Here is an 18,532-nt window from a genome sequence, read left to right as displayed (position 1 = left end):
GGAGAAATTTGTGATATTAAGAAAGGGCCATATCAGGTTGAATAGTAAGACGTGGAGTTCGGAATACGTGAACCCGTCGAAAAAGGACAGATTCCCTTCAATCAAGGGTACGCCCCTCGGGTCGTGAGATCGAAGAGGCCGAGTAATCGCTCGGACCCCCTGCCACGAGTGAGTCGACGTAAGCACCGAGACCACGTGTTGAACTAACGGGCGGTCGAGCACCCCGCTTGCCCCGATCCAAACCCCCACGCCGTCTGACGGCGACCACAACAACTGCTGATCGAGCGTTTCGTCACGACACCAGCGGCACGAGAACGCCGCTTGCAACGTAACTACCCTCAAACCACGTGACGTCATACGGTTACGGTGTGACAACTGAAGTCGTGCCCCGAACCCGAAGGCTCGGACAAACTACGCCGCACGATAACACCGCTGTCCCATGCGCACGCACAGTGGGAGAATCATCAGTCACGTGCCCAACGCACGACCAGGTCAGAACTAGGCTATAAGACACGGAAACCAATCCCCAATGTGTAATTCCCCCTACTAACCCTAGACGATAGAATAAAATCGAAGATGCATCAAGTTCAATAGTCTAGCCTGGACTGAAATTTGTTGTTGTGATCGGAATTGTGGGTGGTTGATACAGGTTTTAATTGCATATCGCGTACTCGAACAGTTTGAATTGACTATATTAAGTTCTGTTTTTTTTTGGGTTCGCAACCGTTCTGCCCGCCTTTTGAGTTGAATAGAACTCGCCCTGAGGTCTCGAAGCCGGGACGGGTCTTTCAGAGTTTCTTGCTTTCTTCACGGTAGTTTTCTACCTGGCGCTAAAGTGAAGATAGTCATCCTTCAAGGTCCCAAAACACCCGACCCGTTACACCCCTTCCGCACGTTTGTTCAACAATCAGGTCATCTATGCAGTGTCCTGAGTGCCTTGACTAGTCTGACTAGGATTTCGAAGAAAAATTGCCAAACTTTTTTTTTATTGCGAAATGAGGGGCAATTCAGTGAATTGAGAAAACGCGAAATTGGAGTGTTTTTTTCGTTGATAAACACTACCCATCTGTGACGATACCACTGAACGTCTCCGGCATATCCCTTGTGTGCGTTTTTGAAAAGCAGCACGCGATTCTTGAGGCTGTCATCCTTGTATGAATTGGTTCTCATCATCTTGTTGCGAAAAAACCATGCCCAGAGTTCGAAATTCTTGCCAAATCTTCAAATTCAAAGCAGATTTATCAATGAACCCAAGCTTTTTTCTTCCGAGGACACTTCCTTTTGTCATGGTTAACAATATCTGTGCACATAACACATAATGGTTTTAATTATATTAACATTTTTCGCGACTGTCGTACCTGACCACGCTATATTATCAACGTGTTTGTGCAAGATTTTTTTCCTCCTCTTGTCTTCAATCTGAAATAACTTTTCACTCGTTGCAAGAAAATCGATGAAATTTTCACCATTTAAAGAGGATTAGTGTATGATCAGAGTGCTGCAAAAGAATGATGATTATGTTCATTGAGAGCGCCACTAGAAAATGTGACATGATTCCGGATTCTAAGTGAACATACACTCCCGTTCAAAAGTTTGGGGTCACCCCCTCAAAAACATGTCATTTTTTTAGGCCCATATCTCCGCCAATTTGCGTCCGATTTCAAAACTCTAGGTTTCATTCAAAAGATAATAAGTCAAAGAAACTTTGAACATGATTTAAAAGAAACTTTTTCAAAAAAAAATTGTATGTAAACTTAACCCAAAGTTGCCAAATTTTCTAAAAAATGAATATAAACTTACGACAGTGTCGCTGGAAGTTGGGTCGACCAAATTTTAAGATGAGAGCGGTAATATGACCCATTTTCTATTAGCTTTCAACTGCTTTTTACAGAACTAAGCTAAAAAATCTAGAAAAAAAGTTATTAAGTAAATTAATCCTTGATGTCATCGGCCAAAAGTTTGGGGTCACTATCGTAAAACATGGAAAAGTGATTTATTGATATCTTTGTCATCTTTCATTCAATTTTAATTCTTCTTGGATATTTGAAACAAAATGAACGATAATTACTGCATGGACATTGAACCACACATATTTGTTGAAATTTACATACTAAAACTTAACGTAAAGTTGCCTCATTTTTTGAAGCGTGGTAAAATGTGCTATCTTTACATAACATTTTTATATACAAAAATCGTTAAATACGTTAAGTTGAAGACATCAAACGTAAATTTAGTTAATTATCTTTGAAATGAGCCAAAAATAATTAAAATTGAACTATAGATGACGAAGATATCACCAAATCACTTTTCCATGTTTTACGATAGTGACCCCAAACTTTTGGCCGATACATCATATTGAGGGGTGGCCCCAAACTTTTGGTCGATGACATCAAGGATTAATTTACTTAATAACTTTTTTTCTAGATCTTTTAGCTAAGTTCTGTAAAAAGCAGTTGAAAGCTAATAGAAAATGAGTCATATTACCGCTCTCATCTTAAAACTTGGTCGACCCAACTTCCAGCGACACTGCCGTAAGTTTATATTCATGTTTTAGAAAATTTGGCAACTTTGGGTTAAGTTTACAAACAATTTTTTTTGAAAAAGTTTCTTTTAAATCATGTTCAAAGTTTCTTTGACTTATTATCTTTTGAATGAAACCTAGGGTTTTGAAATCGGACGCAAATTGGCGGAGATATGGGCCTAAAAAAATTACATGTTTTTGAGGGGGTGACCCCAAACTTTTGAACGGGAGTGTAGCTATAGTATGAGTAGGTGGTACTAGTGCTCTCACGCCGTATGCATGAGGGTTGAAATATGGTGTCCTTGGTGATAATCGTTGGAAAAACACTAATCTATAAGTTTGCCGAACACCACATTTCAATATTAAGCTTTTGAACTGAGTTATAGACAAATGAGTGAAACGATTGCCAGGTGATCGAAAACATTAATGGTTAGCTGCGTAGCCATGTAGAATGGATGCTCAAACTCAACTTTCTTTTTCTAATGGCATACTCTTCAGATGGTGAAACCCTGCAGTCTTTAAACACTCGAATACCTCTGAAATGGTTGACTTCTTTTTCAGAAAAGTAAACATATTCAAGGATATAAAACATAACACCGCAAAACGGCCGAACGAAAGAAAAAAAAATCAAGAAGGACTAAAACTCCCCAAAACCACAACCAGAAAAACGACACCAACCATCACGTCCTTAGGCAAAACCACAGTTTTTTTTTCCTGTTCTCCACATCCTTTCTAGAGCCCACCATCGCCAGCATTGGTATGCAATTTCACGGTCTCCGTCGCCGCCATCTGTCACACCGGATATGGGAAATGGGAATGTGAACGCCTGTCGCTCCGTTGGCCTTATGCTCCCCTCCCCCCTCATGTCGCATGAAATTCAAAACAAATTAGATTATTAAACATATCATAACACCACTCACTCATTCGCTTTCAGAACAAGGAATACAAACCATAAATCGAAGGCAAAGCGGGAATCTGGAACGGGGGAGACCATATTTACTACAAATCGAGACAGCTTTGGTTTGTGCGCGCCCACCGCCTCCCCGAAGCACTCACTTATGCTGTTGTGGTGGTGAAGAGTGGAAAATGCGGGGAAAAGCGTAAAAACAGCACAAAAAAAGACAGCGGTGTTGATTTCAACTCAGCAGAAAACATTCCAACCCCCGCCCGACCAGAGCTTGGTGGTGGAAGAAATTGGAACGAAACAGCGGCGACAGCGACGGTGACGAAGAAAAATGAACAGCAGTCATGTAAATAAGAATTATGGCTGGGGTACCTAACTAGTTCTTCGGGATAGCCACAGAGCGGAACAGTGGATATGACTTTTTTGGTTCAGGATAAATCTTTAAAAACTGCAAGAGCATATGCAATGGATGAAATCGATATTGATCACATTATTGCTAGTTGACAAGATGGGTGTTAAAATCTGCAAGGGCAAAATCTGCTAACAGACACCTAAGACGGTGAAGCAGGAGTATCACACAGTATAGTCGGTGGTGATACTCCCACATCTTCTTAGCCTTAGCTCAATGTCCCTCGCGATCACTAAATGGGAATAATTTGAACGGTGGCTCACGTTGTGTCTGGTAGAACAAATTTATTACAAAAAAATGGGCATCGCTAATTTTTACGCTACGTGAAAGTTGACGCTACCAGCTTTCATTCAAGCCCAACATCGAAATATTCCATCGGGGGAACTTTTTCATACAAAAATTGGATATGTTTGTTAAGTAGAAATAGGGATTAATTTGGAACCGTGCATTTTGTATGGGGAAAAACAGTATTCTGAAAAAGTTGTTCGGGATCCCTCGGTGGATTTTTTTGAGAGACCCTGCAAATGAAAGCTAAAAGCCTCTACTTTTTAATAGCGAAAAATTTGACGATGCCCATTTTTTTGTTATAAACTTTCCCCATACACACGCCGTGTGGCTATGCTTAGCACTTTTTTTTCTCATGCGCTTCACCCGTTCAACCTTTCAGTTTTCATAGGCTCCATGGGCTCCATACCATTACCCTGAATAGGTCCCCGTAGGCCCTGCTTGACACACATGAACAGCGCCTCTGCCTGGTATGCACTGCTAGTTTGCAGTAATTCTCTTCACATCTTGTTCACTCAATCACATTCCCGACGGATGTTTCAAGCCTACTCTCTGGTCCTCAAGTCATAAGCCATTTCAGTTGAAATGACGACATAATCTGTCTGCATGATGCTCTGTTCGCTGCATTCCATACGATCTCATTCTGGGTCATTCTACAATGTTATCTGGAATAAGACTACCAGCATCGTATTCACTGCATACTTCACTGAACCATGGACAAACGAGCACCACGTGCTCCGGAGTATCCTCGTTGTGCGATCAACTTGGGCAAAGCAGAGACTCTGTATATCCAAATCGATGTGAGTAGCACTGCCTTAACACATCAAGTACACTTCGCTGGGTTTTCTGAATGTCTACACTGATACATTTGAAGGTCCCACTCTCGCAGCCACTTAACCAACGGGTTCGTTCTGACCATCCACCTTGTCTTTGCAATTCCACTTCTTTGAAAGCATTCCACAGTCAGGGTTATGCGTATAGGGGTTCTTTCCAGCTATAACACAAACTGCCTCTGATGATATCGTGGTGCGCACTGGTCACTGTCATAAGCCGGAAAGTGCTTGTTAACTTCATTTTGTTCCGCTCCAGCTTCAATGCTGGAGCCCAGGTGGGAACTCCATTCCTAAGTATCGACAATGACACACCCGCTAGAAGATGACTCTCTTGCACCTTCGATTGTTCAGCATGATCCTAGATACCGTGTTAACTACCTTCGCCGCCTTTCCACAAACATGGTCAACGTGGCTGTTGAAATTCAACCATCACGCCCAGGTATTTTGGCGCACGCTTCGAAAGAGTTATGTGCTCCCCCATGCTGATTTTGATCATCACTACCTCCGTCGATGAGCACCTCAATGGCGACGTTGCAAGTACCGAAGGTGGCGTGGTAACAGATTTAGGAGTATGTGCACAGGACGAAAGACTTCCGGCCCCTGACCTCCAAGAGATTGAGGAGGAGGTTGGCTGGTTGAAAAACAACAAAGCCGCTGGAGCAGATCAACTACCAAGCGAGCTTCTAAAATGCGGTGGAGAAGCACTGGTGAGAGCACTACACTGGGTCATTACCAAGATTTGGGAGGAGGAAGTATTACCGGAAGAATGGATGGAAGGTATCGTGTGTCCCATCTACAAAAAGGGAACTACCGCGCGAGCACACTACTGAGCGCTGCCTAGAAGATACTCTCTTAAATTTTATGCTGCCGTCTATCACCGATTGCAAGAGAGTTGGTGGGGAATTATCAGGCTGGATTTATGGGTGACTAATACGGTTGTAACCGTTCGTCGAATTAGCTCGAGAAGTTCTAAAACGCGGTGGCTTTTGCGCCACTCTCGCGAACGTAAGAACTTACGACAACAATTCTTAAAACAAGTCAAATTTTTTAAAATTATTTCAATAAATTAATCAGAATTGCTCCAAGGAGTTCCATTAGAATTGTAATCTTGACAACAATTCTTAACATAAGCCAAATAATAATAAAAAATACCTGCAATAATCCATAGAGTGCCATAAGTGCTGTGGTTTTACGACAACAGATCTCAAAACATGTTTTTTTTTTAAATAATTTCAATAAATTAATCAAAATTGCTCCAAGGAGTTTCATTTGAATTGAGATTTTACGACAACAATTCTTAACTTAGGCCAAATTTTTAAAAATATATGCAATAAATTAATCTGAACTACTCCCAGGAGCTCCACAAGAACTGTGATCTTTAAAAAACAATTCTTACATGAAACAAATTTTTAAACAAAAAAAATATAAATAGAATTGATGCAAAGAGTTCCATAAAAACTGTGGTCTTACTACAGCAATTCTCAATATAAGTCAGATTAAAATAAAAAAAAAATATTCCTATAAATTAATCAGAATCAGCGGACCTGGTGTGATGGTTATAACACTTGACTATCATTCCGAGGACCTGGGATCGTATCCCACTCCCGACAAACTCGCAAAATGTGCGTTCTTCCTTCGGAAGGGAAGTAAAGCGTGGGTCCCGAGATGAACTAGCCTAGGGCTAAAAATCTCGTTAATACAGATAAAAAATACTTAAAGGAATAACATAAGAATTGTGTTCTTACAAAATAATTTGAAAAAATACCAGAAGTTATCCAAAAAGTTCCATAAGAACTGGTTTTACGACAACAGTTTTCAATACTGTCTAGACGTTCGATAACTGCAACATGTTTACGTTTCACTTACCGAATGAAATTCGATAACTGCAACAACTACAGACGTCACATAGCTGTTAGTTGCTGCAGACGAAAAACATCGCATTGCAACAAAAGTGCATGCGAAAAGCATCGCATAGCTGTTGACATTTCATTTTGACGGATAGCGGTGCGATAACTGCAAAATTGTTGCACTTAGCGGACTTGCAGTTAAGGACATAGTTGCTGGGGTTATAAAATGGCAGCGAGTATGGCCGCCACTCTCTCTCTCTCTCTTACCTCCCTCCCCTCACCCTAGTCGAGTAGCGCGGAAGTAAGCAAACAAATTCTCAAAATTATACGTGCTTACCTTCTCAAAATGCACTTAGGTTGCTACTGGTGGTAGACAACTATATTTTTCGTCCGTCGGGAGGTACTGCTTTGCATTTTTCACAGTCTTTTCAAGATTTCGTGCCGAAATGTAGCACACACTGCACTTTTCTTTTCTTCGTCAAGTGCGTCCGACCTTTTTTAAACCTTTTTTTAACAGTCCTCCAAACAACACAGCACTGTAATAAATTGATCGATTACGTGAAATTGTCCTCACTTTCGCCTGATCTACCGTTTATCGCGAAAAACTTACGCGTTTTCCACTTTTGTGGTCGAAAACCCGGATCAATTTACATCGCGGTTCGCTAAAACGGAAACGCGTACCGTTAAGGACAAACGTCTTAAAATCCCGATTCAACAGTGCATCAGAACTTCAAACGCACAAATCTTAAGAAGCAAGCTTCAAACAACAGTGCATATTATTATTCTGTTCTTGCTCACTTGTAATAAGCTTAAAATAAAAAGATCAGGTTCACTGGTTTTGTTTACAAAGAGATTAGTGCGCTCGAAATCGTGAGTAGGTGCCAAAGTCGGCCATTGTGGCGGCCATTTTGGGATCCTAACGAGTCTGTCCTTAAACTGAGTGGTATTGTTCAACGTACGGTGAAACTGATTAAACCGTAGTTCATGTTTATCACGAAACAAGGCTGTTATTTTGTTAATCTTTTTAACTATTTTAAATATCATACTGCCAATGTGATGTCAGTAGATAACAGAACAATCGTTCGCTGTTTATGAGTTGAAATTACATCAAATAATGTCACCCCATAACACGGTAGTTTTCTACGGCCAGAGAGAAAAAGTACGAGAGAAGAGAGGAGAGAGTTGTCAACAAAAACGTAAATAAAGTGGTGCACAATGGGATAATTGGTGAAACCATTGGGCAAAGTAGGAATTTACATAAATTTAAAATTGTTTTATAAGAACAAATTGTGTTGGTGGGCATCAGTGAATCAAAATTCAACCATCGCGCAACAATAATGACAATGTCGCAACCTGTATTTGTTGCGACAAACAAACCCATGTGACATAAGTTTGTCCCAACTTGAAAATAATGGGATTAACATCGTACACCACGAGTTTAGAGACTTTTAAGCCTTGCATTGCGGTTTTCGAACGGTAACTTTGAGTCGGTAAACACTGCAACTCTGGTGAAGCTCTATCATCAAACAGTTTCGACTTTGGGTTAGCAATAATTGATTATTCACGAGTTGAAAAGTACGCAACAAATTCAGCTTCTGTTTTGTCTGCAACAAAAAATTTCGAGATCATGTCATTATCTGTTACCAGTAGGGATATAGAGTAATCGTCGCATCTTCTTTGTTGCTTGTTTTGTGCCTCTTTTGTCTGACAATTCTCTTCACTGGTGAGCATATGCAAGAAATCAAATGTGTGCCAAAATTCAAAGGTAAAACTTCTATTTTACTACAGCTCATTTTGGAATGTTTTTGTTAGTTTATTTGACCAAGTCACACTACACTGTGCGCCGTCTGAATTGTTTGTTTTGAGTGGGTGGTTGAGAGGGTTATTAGAGCGAGAGCCAAGCTTATTATTATGATCTCGAGCAACCTTCACCTTAAAGCGTTTGCACCGAGCGAACGTCTACTGTACTTTATTTTTCTGCCAACTTCTCAAGTGCGCAATTCAATGACGCACAAAGTCCAACCAAATTTTCTCATTCCAATCCCAACCATCCGCGTACAGATAGCTAGCCAACCTTCAACAATCAAGTTTCAGCAACCCTTGGTATAATCAACAATCCATTCTTGAATCCAGCATCCGGGTCAGTAAACAAAACATGTCTCGCTTTCCCTTCCACTCCATGCACAAACCATCAAACATCACACGTTCGCTTGGTATAATTGTGACAACTGTTGGATCAAATCCATCGAACTACGAAAACTCTGTTCTCCTCTTCCAAGACAGAATCAATGAGCCTCTGCACGAATCTGGCCTACTGCTCACTCCTACAGAAAATATTGACAGGACAGGGCAAATTCGTACAGAGGCTCATGGATCATTGAAGCAAACTTTTCTAGTGTTCACCGCATGTAAACAAAAGCGCCAGTGTATATGGGCATTAACATTGTGACAGCAGTGGAGTTACGTCAAACACACAAAGCTACAGTGGCAATTTCTGTTCGCTTCATAGCGGCCGTTTTAGTTATTTTAGTGATTACAATGATTCACGCTCGCACGTCTCTCGCAAGAACTATCTGGCGATAATACGATTTACTTCTAGTGCTCTCACAGTCTCAAGTGCAACTTGGAATCTCTAAGTCAGACCAATCTTTCTAGAGGCATCCTCAAACCATGGAAACACTACACTGCCTTCAAACACAACATGCAAGGCATCGCCTCTCCATCATCCAGCCAATCATCACACTGTTCCCAACCAATGGATCCACTAATATACCCTGGTTTTCTTCAAGATGTAATGGAAGCACTTCCCAATTCCCAAGCACCCTACCTGAAGAAAGGAGCTTCTAAAGCAAATTACTTTATTTCCATGTGCCCCCCAGCCATGGAAATGTTACCATGTTGTGGTTTCAGGAACTGCCAAAACCACTACCAACTACTATTGTGTATTCAACGCACTTTTAGGTCATGACAACATAACACCTCGATTGCAGGAATTTACGGATCCTTTTCCGGGCGCCCCAAGCCATGGAATCACTACCTTGCTCCTAAGCACCCTTTCAGGGACTTTCAAGGTTAATCATTCTTTTTGATCGGCAACCCGCAACGATCAAATGTTCCTTTCGACCGGCAACCCGCCACGGCCTCGATTATAACCGGCACCCGCAACGGTTAAATTCTTTTCGACCGGCACCCGCCACGATCTCAATTGTCTTTTCAACCGGCACCCGCCACGGTTAAAAATCCATCAACACCTGCATTTACAAAACACTGTGTCATCAATTCCGTGCAAATAATTACAATTCCTCTTTTAATTTCACCTGCCGAATTGTTGCACCGTTTCTCCCATCATCACAACACCAACCAACCTGCCAGCAATCCATCTGAAAACAAACACGTTCCAATGGCCAAAAACACATTCACCGTATACGAGGCCTTCCATCCCATCCTCGTCGCCAATTGTAGGGTTCACTTCCGGAAGCAACTCTCGCAACGGCAAACTCCAGCTTTCCAGTTCAGAAGCTTTCTCCGGTCGTTCGGATTCACCAGACTTCCCACAGGTTCGCTCTCCGTCGTTCGCCGACGCTCCACTTTATCGAAACTGTCACTCTACACGCTCATTCGTAACTGCTCAATTCGCACCATCTACACACTCAATGTAAACATAAAGAGTGCATGCCAGTACAAACCCTACAGCAACCAGTTCGATAAAGTAGTACATATTAAAATAGAATGCATTTAGGCGCTGTACAAAGTATAAGTGTAAGTGGCGAACCGATCTCTCGATGGGGAATGCTTCGGATAAATGCCCATTCACAAGAAGACGGGATGACGACAGCTCTCCAATCGTGTTGAGAAGTCGGACAAGGTTCGGATCGAAGCCGAGCGAGCACATGTGCCGAGAGATAAATGTCCGATCGACGAGATCGAACGCATGCCGAAGGTCGAACGAAGCCAGAAAGCCACGTTGTTTACGTTTCACCAGCTGTGCTATGCGATCTTTCAAAGCCAGAGTAGCTTGAAAGATGTTACGGCCGAAGCTGGAATATTTCTGTGCGCCGTTTAACACGTGGTGGGTTCTCATTACATTGTCGTGACGCAGTTTCAGTATACGAGAGAGGATCTTATAATCGAATTTGAGTAGTGATATGGGCCTATGTGAGTGTGCCGACTGGTCGTTCCACTTCTTTTTAACCAGCACGATTATTCCATCAACAAATTCAGCAGGAAAATTGCTAGCAAGTGCTTCATTCATAACCATGGTGAGCTCTCTCCAGATGACATCGTAGGTTTTGAGGTAGAACTCGATTGATCAAAGGCTACAATAGGGTAAGTGTTCCAATTATGGCTATAGTACCAATTATTCGCCATAGTTGATTTTCACCCTTCAACGATGTAGATCAACAAGAAAAAATATGTGAACAACAGATCACGTTCACAAAAGATGGTTGCATTCATTTAAACTCCACATTTTGCTCAAATTATGGTAGAAATAAATCATTTTCCTTAAAATTTCGGCTTCCTTGCACCCTTTTTCGTCATAGTGTACCAATTATGGCTGATCCCATAAGAAATGCATGCGAATAGTGCGAAAAGGAACCGAAGTTAACAAATGTATCCATAACTGGTACAGGGTTCCTATCATTGGCACACGCCGTAATAAATACTAAATGTAGTTTAGGCTCCGTTTCTATATTTTTCCTATAAAGTATGGAAACTGAGCTATCATTTACCACATTGATGATACTCGTTGGCCTTCTCGTCATTTTTGTAGAAATAGTTTTCCTTAGGTAGTGCCATAATTGGTACATCCACCCTAGATCGAGTGATGTGCGTAGTTCGAGTATCAGGGACACTCTCGAGTCCCTTTGAATCTCGAAGAGGATTACAGCAAGGTGATAGTCTTTCGTGGTTGCTGTTTGTAATCGCATTTGAATGTAATAAAAAGTGAGTGGTACGATTTTCACGAAGTCCGTTCAGCTGCTTGGTCTCGCCAATGATATTGATAGGCAAGTGGAACCATCTCGGCAGGGCTCCTACTTTGGGCACTTTTCTGCTATAACTCAGCCAATTTTGAAGCAATTGACACAATTTTTAGAACGCGGTGAGATAGCTATAGTATCTAGCCGTCTACAAAAAATTCAAGTCAATTGTTTTAGAATTGATTGAGTTACAGCAAAATGTGCCCAAGTGGCTAGCTACCCTATTATAGTTCGTAATTTTATAAGACAATTACACCGTCTTTGGCCAAACGCCGCACAGACTGAATATGACTAACATTAGACAAAGGAAAACACATATAAGTGTGACCCAGTGCAGAATTTTCCGTTTGACGAAAAGTTTTCCCCGACTGGAGCGGGAATCGAACTCACACTCTGAAGCTAACGAGATACCACTAACCGTTCAGCCACGAAGCCCACACGATGATAGAAAAATACATCCGACTAAAGGATGAAACTATGTGAATCGGATTAGTCGTGAATGTGTCGAAGTCAAAGTAGGATACGAGTGTCCTTAGTAATCTCATGTTGCCAAATTCATCCTATTCGAAAACAAGCGATTACGACACCAATTGATTTCGTTCTTTTTGTTTCATATGTGATCATTTCTAACAAAAAATACAAAAATAAGAAACAAAACATACAGCGCTTCATTCCTTTGTTTTGAGTAGGATGAAAATGGGAGCCACATGCTTAATAAGGGAATCAATACCCTACATGATGGCAAAGAGCTCTAGGGAGAAGTTAACGCGCTCACCACCCCAAACCTCTATCGACGATGATGAAATCGAGCTGGTTGAATAATCCAATATTTGGCCTCACTGGTGACCGCCAACAACGACACCAGCAGAGAAATTCAGAGACATATTATGACAGGAAGTCGAGCTTACTTTGGACTCCGCAGAAATCTACGATCGACGCCGCACAAAACTAATTGTCTTCAAAACGCTGATTAGACGCCGACTCTATGAACACGAAGCATAGAATACGTGAGGACCAACGCGGCTTTGTAGTTTTCGAAAGAAAGGTTTTGCGTACCATCCCACCCTAGAGGCAGATGCAGAATGCAGATGGAAGACGAGACTTGGAGAAAGTGAATTAATCTCGAGCTGCAACAGCTGCTGAGAAAACCAACCATCGTCCACAGCGTGAAAATTGGATGGCGGGTCACGTCATCAGGATGTCGAATAGCAACTCGATTAAAATAGTTTTTGAAAGCAATCCAACTGGTACAAGAAGACGTGTACCGACAACTCCTGCGTATAGCAGAAGGGTTTCAGCCCTTAATATGACCGATAAGGTAAAGTAAGTCCTTTGCCGTTGCATGCCATATTCAGGATGTTACTGATATTGATCCTGACGTGTCTGTGGAACTTTGAGTGTTCAGTTTAGGATGCTTCAAGCGACACACATGCCCTTTGACATATAGTAGCATACGAATTTGTGTGGCTTTTATATAACTTCAATAGAACCCGCTGCCAAACACCACCACATCCTAGACATGCTCCCCAATTCGCTGATGGTCCAGTTGGTAAGGATGGAGTGGGGGTGTTCATTAAGTCACAAGATTTGTACAAGATGTCTGGTCAAGGATGATATATCTAAAAAGCCATACGAGTTTTCTGCAGGATATTTGCTTGAAACTTTGAAAGCCTGTGTTATTATACAAATACTAAATTCTTGACACAAATTTCAGTCGACACGAATGCACCATAACGGTGTAAAGTGTCGTGAATAAATAAAACAAACAAACAACAAATTTCAGAAACTTTCATGAAAGTCTTTTGAATATTGGTCTCGAGCCGTAAATTAGCCTGTATAGAAACCATGGTTTTCTTGCTCGACCTTTTTACCCAACCCTAAATCAAAACACAGGGATTCAAATTTCATTACACAAAACACTCAAAGGTTTCGCAGAATCTCGCTCTCGTCGTTCCTCATTTTCTCCAGTCTACACACAGAAAAAAGCATTTTATTGACTCTAGAGATCGACTCAACTGCAATCCCATCAAAGTGCTATTCTCATTTCTGAAAAGAAAGGAAACCGAAATCAAATCAAACAAATCTCAGCAAAAACTCTTTTCAAATCAGCGTGAAATGAGTAGCATCTTCCTTCCCTTTGCCACTCGTCCTCCGTCTTGTCTCTTCGAACTTCATCAACTCCGAGAAGAAGAGATCTAGTTCATCAGCCCAACAGAATCAAGCAAACAAACCCCGTTCGTTTCATATCACCTCGCCCTCATCCCAGCACATCCATTCAAATATCTTCAGTATTATTTACTTTCAATCCTCTTTCCACACGTACCTTCAACTAGGAAAAAATCATCCAACCCCGCCACCAACCGCCCCTTCGTCAGTACGCGGCCCAGCATCAACCACCACAGCCCCGGCAGCCGGAGCAACGATCCAATCGGTCACGGCCTCGACGGCGAAGAGCTCGCACAAACTACTCACTACTGGCTGGCTTAGCTGGCTGGTGCGATGTTTAAATCCTTCCGCTAACCGCGCAACAACCGTCTTCAACCGCCGCCGCCGCCACAGCCAGAGTCGTCGCCACTCTACGCCTAATTACGGTTTCATTTAAGCCTGAAATTCTCTCGTTCGAACCTCCACCACCACGTGTTTGGTTTGAATTGCTCCGCCGAACCAAAAGCAAGATGAGAAAGGAGGAAAAAAGCGAACAGAAAACTCGACGTGCCTCGCCGGTTTCAGAATTTATCATGCGAAGGCGCGTAGGTATGGAACGATGATCCTACTAGGTACCTACCTACATCTGGTTTTGGGATTTCATCCGCATTCGACGTGAGTTCGGTGGAGTAGGTATTTTGATAGCAATGAACACTGAAACTATGCACTCTCGTTTTTCCTTGTTTTCAACAGTCAGCCAGCATGCAGCATACACGCAATCTTTGTTGCCGCAATAGTTTTCTGTGGAATACGATATGTGGGAAAAATAGAACGGACTCTTTCGCGGGAAACGATACGAATTTCGCGTTCGGTTTTCACATGTGTGCTGAATCTGCGGGATGAATGTGTAGGACCAAGCAGAGTAGAGTACATGGTATTTCTAAGCTCTACGAAAGGATGCTCAACGGATATGAGAGAGAAATTGTTTCGCACGATGGAAATCAATCTTTGTGTTTCAATCGTGTGATTCGTTTTCAGTTTGCATCGTTAATTACTACTAAAACCCATATGTGATGCATCATAGTGAATCTGCGGATAACGTGTTCAGAGCAGGGTTGGGAATACTCACTTACAAGAGCTATAGGGTAACGGAATTTCGGACCTCTTATAGGTTCATCAGTTTGAATATAAGGCAAAATCAAGCATATTCAGAGGTTTTTGCCTTTCTCGTACACCAAGGTGTACCGAAAGGCTATATGTTCACTCCAAAAACGAAAATTTGATAGAGCCTCCGGAGGGGTCAAGTGTTATATACCAATCGACTCAGCTCGACGAGTTGAGATAATGTCTGTGTGTGTGTATGTGTGTGTGTGTGTATGTATGTGTGTGCGTATGTGTGTGTGTGTGTGTGTGTGTACAAAAAAGGTCACCTAACTTTTAGATAGTAAACATCAACCGATTTTAACGACCGATGGTTCATTCGACGCGGAATCTGGTCCCATTGTTTCCTATTGAAAATGGTTCGGATCCGTCCAGCCGTTCCGGAGTTATGGCCATTTAGGTGTTCCGGATCGGTACCCCAGGAAGGGGCCAGATATGAAAATGCAACAAACCCATGCATGCGACCCATCAAACCACGGCATTTTCGATTATCTGATGAACGGAAAGTAGGAAAATAGTCTCTGACTACATCTGAACCGGTGGTGTTCCGGAACCGGTTCCGGGTGTCCCGCCGGAAGTAGCCAAATAAGAAAGTAAACCAAACCCATGCATGCGACACGTCAAATAGCGGCTTTTTGATAACCAGTTGAATGGTAAGCTGGAAAATAGTTTCAGACCATGTTTGAACGGGTAGTGTTCCGGAACCGGTTCCGGATGTCCTGTCGGAAGTGGCCAATTAAAAAAGTGAACCAAACCCAGGCATGCGACACATCAAAGAGCGGCTTTTTCGATAACCAGATGAACGGTAAGCAGGAAAATAGTTTCAGACCATGTTTGAACGGGTAGTGTTCCGGAATCGGTTCCGGATGTCCTGTCGGAAGTGGCCAATTAAAAAAGTGAACCAAACCCAGGCATGCGACAGATCAAAGAGCGGCTTTTTCGATAACCAGATGAACGGTAAGCAGGAAAATAGTTTCAGACCATGTTTGATCCGGTTGTGTTCCGGAACCGGTTCCGGATGTCCTGCCGGAAGTGGCCAATCAAAAAAGTGTACCAAACCTAGGCATGCGACACATCAAAAAGCGGATTTTTCGATAATCAGATGAACGGTAAGCAGGAAAATAGTTTCAGACCATGTTTGAACGGGTAGTGTTCCGGAACCGGTTCCAGATGTCCTGCCGAAAGAGGCCAATTAAAAAAGTGAACCAAACCCAGGCATGCGACACATCAAAGAGCAGCTTTTTCGTCAACTAGATGAACGGTTAGCAAGAAAATAGTTTCAGACCATATCTTAACTAATTGTATTCCAGAATCGGTTCTGGATGTCCTGCCGGAAGTGGCCAATTAAAAAGGTGAACCAAACCCAGGCATGTGACACATCGAAGAGCGGCTTTTTCGATAACCAGATGAACGGTAAGCAGGGAAATAGTTTCATACCGTATTTAAACCGGTTGTGTTCCGGAACCGGTTCCAGGTGTCCCGTCAGAAGTGACCAATTAAAAAACTAAACCAAACCCATGCATGCGAAACATCAAATCATCAAAAATGTTTGTTAACCAGATAAACGGGCAGCAAGAAAATACACACCAAAATTTTTGAAATGCTTTCAGCACGCGAAAATCAGCAAAAGAAATTGCTGAATTTCAGCAACATTTTTGCTGAAATTCAGCACAACTTTGCTGATCAACTGTCAAAATTCCTGGATGGTTCAGCAAGTTGAAAAATAATTGCTGATATTCAGTAATTTGTATTGCTGAATGCAATCAGCGCGCCAAAAATCAGCAAAGTTTGCTGATTACCAGCAAAAATATTTTGCAGTGTAGTCTCTGACCACACTTAAGATTACCGGCAGTGTTACAGAATCAGGATTGGATCCATTGCTGGAATTACGCAGGTGAACAAAATCGATGCAAGCGAATAATATGTGTAAAAGAACAAAATCTTGATAAAAATTAAAGTGATCTTGTCAAATTACACCATTTTAGATTCTTGAGGATTAACGTTGTAGGGAAAAATTTAAATTTTATAGCATCAATCCCCTTTGGCGTCTGAAATTACTGCGAACAATTTTGATACAACTGGTTGAACCCACGCGCTCTGTAACACGGTTGAAATTTGAATGGGCTTTAATATGGGAAATTTCGCTTGCTTGCACTTTTTTTTGTCAAATTTTGCATGAATCTTATAACTAATGATAATAAAATATAGGCTAAAATGCGCAGAAAAAAAATGCCGAAATGTCTTGATAATGATCGGCATCCAGTGCTAGTGAAGGTGGTCAAGCAGTCAACTGAGAGATTTAATATTTTTCAGCTCAGCCTATACATTTAACATAGCGTCGGAAAATGAGCCATCAATAAATTCCCAAATTCAATTATGGCTTTGATAAAATTCTGCTTTTCTGAATAAGGCTGACACAAATTTCGATTTACTCTTAAGTCCAGAGGGGTCCCTTGGAAATTTTGGTCGGAATTCAACATTTTGAAGAAGGGCACAAATAAATAAACCAATAAATTTTTCAATCTTAAAGTGAAATAAGAGTCTTCCACAAGTTTTTTTTTATCAAAACCTATGAGTTAAGCGGTTTGCTATTTTTTTTAAGAATTTTATTAAACAAATACATTTATTATTTATCAACCTCACCCCCCATTGACGAGTCAACGAGCACTGTGACAAAAGAAGAAAATGAGATTTATTCCGTTCTAGAATATTCTCAGGATTCAGGAACACTTCGGCTTATGGCCGGAAAAAAATGTTGAGTACATATTCGACGAGAAAGGCACTATCACCACTAGGTGGATTATTCTGGGTTTTTTTTATTCTTAACCACTTATTCTAGGCCTGAGCGAAGTTCGTTGGCCGAACTATGGAGTACAGAGATTGGTGTCGGGTCAAATTCTGCTATATTCTGGCCTACGAGGTGAACACGCTCCTCGTCACCGTGGAGTTGGCATTAGATTTAGTAAAAATTCATGTCAGAGTTCATAGAAAAAACACAGGAAGAATTTCTATTAAAATTTGTACCGATGGTGTCTTTTTTACGAAATCCAATGTCCAATTTCTTGTGGAACCCTGCTTTAATGCGACTGCTAGGAGAGGTTCTGGCGGCCTCCTAGAAGATTTTTTTTAACTCATAAATCAAAGAGAAATTTCTGATTGAAAATGCTGAAGAAATTTTAGAGGGAATCCATGATAAGTTCCTGATGGAATTTCTGACTTAATTTCCAATAGAATTTCTTATCAAATTTGTTGAAAGCCTTCAGCGGGAGACCCAGACGAGTTTTAAGCCAATTTCTTCTGATTTTCTCTCGGCAATCTATTGAATTTATCAAGAGCTCGCCATGGATTCTTCTTTATTTCAGTAAGCAAATCACTGAACTCAAGAAATTCGAACTAAAACTCTTCAAAATAATTTGGTACAAATTCATGCTAGATTTCCGAAATAAAA

The 18,532-nt window shown here is 41.5% G+C and overlaps 1 long non-coding RNA gene across 1 annotated transcript in view; it reads left to right on the top strand.

The window, feature by feature from the left end:
* Positions 1 to 1,329: 1,329 nt before the first annotated feature.
* Positions 1,330 to 18,532, top strand: part of LOC134287976 (uncharacterized) — a 525,221-nt gene continuing 508,018 nt past the window's right edge. Inside the window, exon 1 of the long non-coding RNA XR_009997666.1 lies at positions 1,330 to 2,753. This is a non-coding gene — a long non-coding RNA (uncharacterized LOC134287976). The remainder of the gene's footprint in view (positions 2,754 to 18,532) is intronic.

The sequence above is a fragment of the Aedes albopictus genome, chromosome 2, assembly GCF_035046485.1.
Source record: "Aedes albopictus strain Foshan chromosome 2, AalbF5, whole genome shotgun sequence".
In the NCBI taxonomy this organism is placed as follows: Eukaryota; Metazoa; Arthropoda; class Insecta; order Diptera; family Culicidae; genus Aedes; species Aedes albopictus.
The sequence above is the reverse complement of the archived record's forward strand: the minus strand, read 5'-3'. Positions and strand labels throughout refer to the sequence as shown.